This window comes from Saccopteryx bilineata, chromosome 6 (genome assembly GCF_036850765.1).
Source record: "Saccopteryx bilineata isolate mSacBil1 chromosome 6, mSacBil1_pri_phased_curated, whole genome shotgun sequence".
NCBI lineage: Eukaryota > Metazoa > Chordata > Mammalia > Chiroptera > Emballonuridae > Saccopteryx > Saccopteryx bilineata.
Window position 1 is genome coordinate 147,257,742 of NC_089495.1, and position 8,382 is coordinate 147,266,123.

At 50.7% G+C, this 8,382-nt stretch overlaps 1 long non-coding RNA gene across 1 annotated transcript; it reads left to right on the forward strand.

Annotated features, from left to right (window-relative positions):
- Nucleotides 1-4,693: 4,693 nt before the first annotated feature.
- LOC136309480 (uncharacterized) lies at nt 4,694-8,021 on the forward strand. Its single transcript, XR_010726277.1, has 3 exons — nt 4,694-4,822; nt 7,472-7,551; nt 7,698-8,021. It is a non-coding gene; the product is annotated as an uncharacterized lncRNA (long non-coding RNA).
- The last annotated feature ends 361 nt before the right edge of the window (nt 8,022-8,382 follow it).

The window sequence follows — 8,382 nt, forward strand, 5'->3', positions numbered from 1 at the left end:
GCCAGGATCTGGAGGGCTATGCTGGGGAGGCAGGAGACAGACTGCTCTCTGGGGGTCCCTGACCCAGGGCCATACCCTCTCTCCCACACTCAGGGCACAGGCCAGGGAAAGACTGGCTGCTGCTCCCTCCATGGTCTGCTCCTGGCCTCCGCCCAGGCTGACTCGGCCAGCCTGCGACCTTGATCTGAGCCTTGAATCTGAATCCGGAATGGGGTCCCTGCGCACTCCCCACCCCTACAACTCCCTCCAGCCCCACCGCCCACACCTGTAGGCTCTGGGGCTCTGAGGGAAAGGGGCCGGGCCAAAAGGCTGCCTTGTAAGAGGCTGTTCCCTCAGAGCCGGTCCAGACCCTGATACAGCAGCTGTAAGAGGCTCTCCCGGGCTGGTTGGCCCTGCCGCTAGCTGCCCACTTTCCACGAGGAATCTGCCCCCCAAGAGAGGGGATCTGATTGCACATTCTTGTAGCCTGAGTCAGTCTCGGTTCCAGCTCGCTGGAGGAATGTGTTTATGCTAACAGAGCAGAGGGAAGCTGAAGGCCAGGGGGGCAGCACGAACCACCGAACCACAGCAGTTCCCTCTGTATCCATCTGGTGGCTCGGGGCTAGAGAGCAGGGCCCTCTCAAGGACGAGGGGGACAAGGCTGTGACCTCTGGAATTGCTGAGATGCTGTTCTACAGGGGCTGTGGAGGACCAGAGGGGCGGAGGGCCGGAACTGAAGACTTCATCATGCCCAGAGCTGGCTTTCACTCGCTCCCGTGGGACAGGGAGTAGAGACTGGCCAGACCAAGCGGGGCCGCTCCTTGTGTGCCCTCAGGAAAGGGACTTGCTCCCTCACCACCGCCTCCCAGCCTTCCAGAGGTCTGAGGGCTTGGGGAGGCTCTGGCTGCTCCGGGCTCCGCCCTAAGTGGCCGATATGAATCCTAGCCCCTCACTCGACCCCTTCCAGGGCTCTGCTAAGAAGTGGACGGTTCTTTTCTGTCTCCATCATGGGTCACCCAGCTATGGAACAAGTCCATGCACGCTTCAGTGACAGTGGCTACCACCACTGAAAGCATGTTAGGAGTCGGTCACCGCACTACGCCCTTTCCATGGGGTGACCCTGTGTCCTGGTTTGCCTGGAACGGCTCGCTGGACGATTACAGCGCCTCCTTTCACTCTCAGAAGTGTCCTCATTTGAAAGATAACTATATATTCACCTAACTTTTTAAGTCCTGTTTTACTTAATGCCCCCAGTGCCCTACACGAGGGACACTGCGAAGAGCCCAGTTTTATGATGCAGAAACTAAGGCTTAGAGAAGATACAGTATTTCCCCATGTGTAAGATGCTCCCATGTATAAGACACACCTTAATTTTGGGACCTGAAATTTGAAAAAAAAATGTATTACATAAAGTTATTGAACTCAAGTTTTATTCATCATAAAATTCATACAACTCCTCAACAAGTGTGAAAAAGCAGGAAATGCAAGTAAAAAAACCCACCACTATATAAGACACACTCAGTTTTTAGACCCCAAATTTTTTGAAAAAGAGGTATATCTTATACATGGGGAAATACGGTAAGTCACTTGCTCAAGGTCATAGAGTTAGAAGTGGCAGATCCGGAACTTAAAGAACTCAGCTCTAGACTTCAAAGCTTCTTGGTTTAGCCACAACATCAAACTTCCTCTCCCCTAAAACCCTTTGATGCTTTGAAGGGCTGAGAATCTAGTATCTCCAAATAGTAGAAAAACAACAATTAAAGTCCTGCAGTTATCTTGGCTGTCTTCCCAGGCCACACACTGGCCATCTTTGCCTTGCTGTTCGCTTTCCGAGAGCTTGCGTGCACAAGCCTGGTTTGCGCACTGCTAATGGCAGCATCACTGTTGTCAGATGAACAAGTCTCATTGTGCCTACCAGGTGCCAGGGGTTGTACAAAGTACAGCAATCTAGTCTGTACACCAACCCTACAAGTTGGGTGTGGGTCCTCTTTCCAAAGAAAGGAAACTCCTGAAGGTCAAACAACTGGGAGCAGGCCGAGCTGGCCTAGAACTCAGAATCGCAGCCTTGAGCCCAATGAATTCCCTATGGTGTGCCATTTTGGTGCATATGCTATGGAAACTCAGCAATGGGCTGCTGTTGGGGCTATGAAGGAATGGGTCCCAGTGGGTCCACAGAAGAGACAGAAATGGCTAAATCAGGTATATGGACCCTCAGACTCTCATGGCTCCCAGACAATCTGGCTACCAAGGAGCCACTATTGTCTTGCCCAAGGGGACAGAAAAAGCCCTCTGGGTTGGTCTGAGGCCCAGCCACAGATGATCTTCAGTTGCTGATGCAACACATCTCAGAGGTTTTCCAACAGTTCTCCCGTCTTTGGCGGGAGAGGTCAGGTGTCCTGCAGAACAGAGCTCAGCCACCTTGAAAATGGAGAGCAACATGGGTGGAGCCCAGACCTCCCCACTCCAATGTCCTCAGGCAGAGAGAGCCTCTTCCCACCCCCAACACGCTGGCCTCAAGGGAGGACAAAATAAAAGCAAGCACATTCCAGATGTTCCAGGGAAAATGGGCTTTGGGGAAAGAATGTTCAAAATTTACCAAAAATAGAGAACCAAGAGGAGGAAAATACCACCTCTTGACCCATTTAAAAATCTATTTTCCAGGAAGGATTTTCTAAGTAATAGACAATGTCACAAAAGGAAAGGCCAATGACTTAGTGTAAAAATATAAACTTTGGTACATTAAACACCATTAAGAACAAAAAAGGGAATAACCCACTAGTAAAACATATATGCCACAAATATCACAATGGCAATGAATAGAGAACTCATAATGTGTTTTAAAAATAAACTCATCAAAACCTTGTTAGATAAACAGGAGAAGAAAGCAGATAATAAGACCCAAAAGTTTTTAAATGGCTTAATAATTATGACCATTTTTATCGATGATCATAGTTTATAATTTTGAGATACCATTATTTGCCTCTTCAGTAACAGGATTTGCTTTGCTGGTGTTTCTATGAGCTGGTGCAGACCCACGACACCAGCTTCCTCAGATTTGGGCTGGTGGTGGCATATAAGCTAGGGGTAACCCTTCCTGAAACACCTTGACAGAATTTATCAAGGTGAGTTAACTGGCAAACTTAAATGTCTTGGAATTTTCTCTGGGGAAATAATCAGAAAATCAAACAAAATTATGGACAAAGAAGACTAATAAAGGGAATGTTGGGTAGCAAAACACGCAAGCTCAGATGCACTGAAATAGGTAAGTAAAGAAGTACAGCTAGTGCTCGACTTATGACCACAATTGGTTCCAACAGGCCAGTCGTAGCACGATTTGGTTGTAAGTTGAGTAGGCTATATGTACAGTACTGTGAAATGATGTTATAAAAATCTTTAAGTCATATTTTATCATAATTTTCTTTCATTATTGTCATATATAATTTTCTTTGTTCATTTTATGCCATTTGTATCATCTCTACACCATTTTGTTTCTTATTTTTACATTCGTCAGGTTTAAATAAAACACTGCATTACCAGTACAACTGGTTTAATTTTTGCAAAGACAGTTTCCTTTTGGTAGACATCTTGGGAGGGGTTTGATGAAAAATATCCAAGACACAAAACACAAATTGCTGTACCGAGTCTAGGATAACAGTTGAAATGGTGCACATGGAGATGGTAGTGCTGCTGGAAGCTGGTCCACACTGTCCTATGCCCATCTGGGCAACGCTTGCGCTGCCAGACGCAGAGCAGTCGTGGCTAGTGATTGTGGTTGTAAAGTTGAATGGTCGTAAGTTGCATAGGTTGTAAGTTGATCAATATTTGTATATTATGCTACCACCCAGAGTCCCCACCCTGCCCCTCACTCCTCTCAGAGCCCCCAGTGCTGGCAAAGACAGCATCTCCATGCAGTGAGGAGCCTGGGATGGGGTGGGGGGAGCCAGCCTCAAGGCCAGGACAGGGCAGGGTGGTCATGCTGGGGGCCTGGGGCCAGCCAGCCAGGCTCTGATAGCCGACAGCTGCTTTCACAGTGCAGGGGCAGAATCAAAGCCGGCCCCAGCCACTGTGCCCAAGTCCCTGTGGTGCTACCAGCCCCTTCCTTCAGGGAGCTGCCCAGGAAGAGAAACCTCTGTTATGTTCCTGCAGCAAGAAACAGCTCTCCTGGGTCAGTCCCTTCGTGCACACCCTCTCTCCTGCTTTATAGAAAGTGGGACAAAGTCCTGCATGAAGCCATCCATCACCAGGTCACACAAAGCCTCGAATGTGAGCTTGGCTGCCAGCCCCCAGAGAGCCACAGCCATTTAGATTCTGAGTACCCTGAGGGTCGGATGCTGCCCAAGGTTTTAACAACAGGTGTTTGTTGTCAGACCCCTGCGCTGGCCGCATGTGTGTGCGGCCCGCCACCCTCTGGAGCCCATGTGATCTCGTTTGAGGTTTCTGAGCAGGAACACAGCTGTGCTGAGTCTGCAGTGTGGCCGGTGGCCCCAGAAATTCTTGCTGCGTTGTATCGGTGACTATGAAGTAGTTAGTGTGGGCTCGGCTGGGAAGTCCTCGATGACCCGGTGGTGAGCCTGCTCCTTTCCCCGAGGCTGGGGTAGAGGCCGCAGGACAGTTAGCCAAGAGCCCTGCTCTGCTTTCGGACTCAGCAGTGGGTGTCGGGTTTGGCATAGAGGCTGGCCTCTGGCCTGGGGTTTGGATCAACAAGGCAGGGTGCTGGCTCGGCCCGGCCAATCACTCTCACGGTGACTGGTGCCAAGGCCTCCTCAGGACAGATATGGAGCCCAGCATGCCCTGTCCCAGAATGCCCAGGGGACTCTCTCACAGCCAGAGCAATTGGATTAGGGTGAGTGCCCTGGCAGCCTTACGAGGGGGCGCCCACACTATTAGAGCCTCAGTTTCCCGGCTACTGACTTTTCAGGCCAGGCAAGTGTAGCTGTGCCTTGCAGAAAGGTGATGGCTGAGGGGGGCAGTGGGGGCCACATGCCCTGGCACAGAACTGTGCCCACCCAGAGGAAGGGATGCTTTTTCTAACTGGCACAGAGATGGCCTATGAGCTAGCTAGTTGAATCTTTCCACATCATGCAGAACCATTATCTTCAACATGGCAAATGCTCATGGTCCACCTGAGGCAGGTGGGCCCAGAAAAAGGAACTCATTCCCATGTAGCACCAGGAGGGCTGCATGGAGGAAGGGGATTTGAACTGGGCCTGGCAGGGCCTATCACAGTCAGTGATTCCACCCACGATCCATGTCTGGCCAACTGACTTTCCCCAGAAGGGCTCTGGCCCGATCTGTGCTGCTGTCCTTCCCAGCATGGTTGTTTTTTCTTATTTCTCTATTTTGCTTCCTGTTGACTCTTCCATGACATAAATGCAAATGAGACCAACAGACACACCAGCTTAAAGGCCAAGGAAGCTGGACTGTGCTGGGCAGAGAGGGTGGCTGAAGTGATGGCCATGCTCATCAGCACTCACCCTCCAGGACTTAGCCTGGTGAGGAGACCTTTCCAGGCCCTGAGTCCCCTGGGCGGCCAGGAAGAGGTGGTAGCCTGGAGGTAGGGCCTTTGGCCTCTGATTAACAAGACATCCAAGCATGAGCCACGACTGGATTTCTCTTGTTTTTTAATCACAGAGAATTTAGTTCAAAGGTTTTCCTGCATGGAGCCCCAGAATATAAAATGAAGGAAGGAGTGACCCAGAACCTCCCACCCCACTTCTCCCCCTTCTGGGCCCAAAAGCACTTCCACCAAACCTAGGGCTCCTTGGGCCACCGGTAGTGGGGACAAACTGACCCACCAATGTGACCAAAATTTCCAAAGCTTTTCGTAACTTTCTCCTCCATCCCCTCCGAACCCTCAAGCTGTCTCATCCTACCTCTGGCCACATCAGAGCCCCTGCTCCTCTTCTGTCCTCCAGTGTTTTGATCATTTCTGTTTTGTTGCTCTGGGATAGTCAGTCTCTCTCCTTTCCTCTGTCCCTGTCATTCTTCTCCTGGAGAACTTCTAGTCATCCCTCAGAACCCTGGCGAAGATACGATCTGTTCTGAGAAGCTGGCTTTGATTTCTCTTCCCCTCTTTCTACAAACACAGGCAAAGTGTCCCTTCCCACTCCCTCCCATACTCCATTCTCCTTACCATCAAAATATTCCTTCTATTGTTTCTGAAGTACCCATTTTCATGTTAGTTCCCACCGGGATCTGGGCTCCTTCAGAGCCTGCTGTCTTTTTACCTCTGCCCTCCCCGAGGTAGGCCCATGGAGGCGCCCCATCAGGGATTGCTCAGTGCAGGCCCGAGGCAGCCATGAGGGGCCTCTGCGAACTAGACCCAGGGTGAGATTTGGGCCACTTGAGTGTGTTTAGGGTCCAGCTCAAGGCCTCCGCCTTTATGGCCACAGAGAGTGGCTGAGCCTGACTCATCCTGAATCTCCACTTGAAGAGAGAGACCCAGAGAAGGCAGGGCCTCGAGACCAGCCACCCAATGTTGCCTCGGCCCGCATCCCCGGGTCCCTGGCTGCCTCCATGTTCACAGCGTGGGCTTGGAATGCTGGCTTCCCAGGCCACAGGCGGGTGAAGCCCTCAGCCTCAGCCCTGGCCACCCCCTATCCCCCCAGCCCAGCAGGGAAAAGGCATTTACTCCAGGACTCTGGAGCGAAAGGTCACTTCCTGGGCCAGGGTAACCACAGCAACGCCATTCCCACAGCCGCGGACTGGCCAAGCGTCCTCCTAAGCTCTCACTTTGTCCGGCTTGACCATCTCAGGCTGAGAAAGGACTTGGGCGGTGTTGAGCCCTGGCCCGATTTCCAGATGTCCTGGACAGGCTCGGATTGGCTGCTGATTTGGGGGGTGGGGGGACTCCAGCGAGCTTTGCCCCTTCCCCCAAGCCTTCTGCCTCACTTTTCTCAGCTGGAAGAAAAAGAAAATTATTTCAATTAAAACTGGGCTGTAGGAACCTTAGGGTTTCCGCAGACATTAGAGTACCTTTGCCAAGCAAAATACTTTGCCTGAAGAAACCTTCTCTTATTGATTTTATATATCAGACATGTTTGAAGCTCTGGGTAAGATTTTTGGCTTGAGAAAAAAAATTTTTTTTTTTACTGATTTAAAAGAGAGACTCTGAAAACTGCTGGGTGTGCTTTTCATGTATTTAGAAATCTCCACTGAAATTGTAGTGGGTTCTCAAAGATCAGGACTGGGAGGGTCCAGGGACGACCTGCTTCCGGTTTTCCAGCTCTAGTGGCTTTTTCCACAGTGTCATGTGTCATATTTCCCAGGTGCCAGAGGGCCCCATAGTGTCCTCTGCCCAGCCTCACTGTCTCAGTCCTGCAAAGCAGGGCTGCCCCAGGTGTTAGGCAGCCAGGTGTGAATAGGTATGCCAGCAAAGCCTCTTTCTGCCCTGTGCCTTATGTCAGTCCTTCTCTCCTGTAAGACTAATTTCTTTAGATGTAACACTGTGTTCTTTAAACTTTGCTTTTATACTTCTCTCTTCCTTCTCCAGTGGGTACTGAGATGGTGAGCTGAGTCCTTCCTGGCAGAGGGTCTCAGATGCTTGAGAAGGAGGGGACAGATTCTGGGAAGGTAAGGCGGGGGTGAGGGGTGGTGGGAATGGGTGGGAGTGGGGAGTGGAAGCCAGAGATGGGCACAGGAACCCGAAAATCCTGAGCACTGTCCCTTCTGGAGTGATTGCTAAACCCTACTAGCAAAGTTTCTATTTTTCTGCCCAGACTCCTAGCATGCTGTCCAGGCCAGTACCTGGGGCTTGTTGGGATCCGGAGACAAGAACTAGGACAAGAAGATGAAAGAGCTGTCATAGCCCCTGACTGAGTGAGGACACAGCAGTGCCAGCCTGCCCCACACTCCCAGCCACCCTGGGGCCAAGGAAATGCATCCCTCATGGGCAATCCTGCCAACCACAGTGCGACACCTGGCCTCAAGCCCAGCTGGGGACACAGGCCTTCATCACTCCAATTGTCCCTGCCACCCAAGTCAAGCAAATGAGATCTGGGTACTTGGAAACCAAGCCAGCGGAGTGCTGTATGGGGAACAGAGGCCAGGGGGGCTTTGAGCCTTCTTGGCAGGGTCCTACTTTTTTCTTTTTTCAAGAAAATGTATTGATGGATTACTTAAAAATAAAATGATAAAGTTTTAAAAAGATAAGATTTAAAGAACTTATTGTAAGAATATCAATTGTCTTACAAGAGACTCTAAACACGTTTCTTTTTTTTCTTTTCTTTTTTTTTTTTTTTTTGTATTTTCTGAAGTTGGAAACAGGGAGGCAGTCAGACAGACTTCTGCATGCGCCCAACCAGGATCCACCCAGCATGCCCACCAGGGGGCGATGCTCTGCCCATCTGGGGTGCTGCTCTGTTGCAACCAGAGCCATTCTAGCGCCTGAGGCAAAGGCCATGG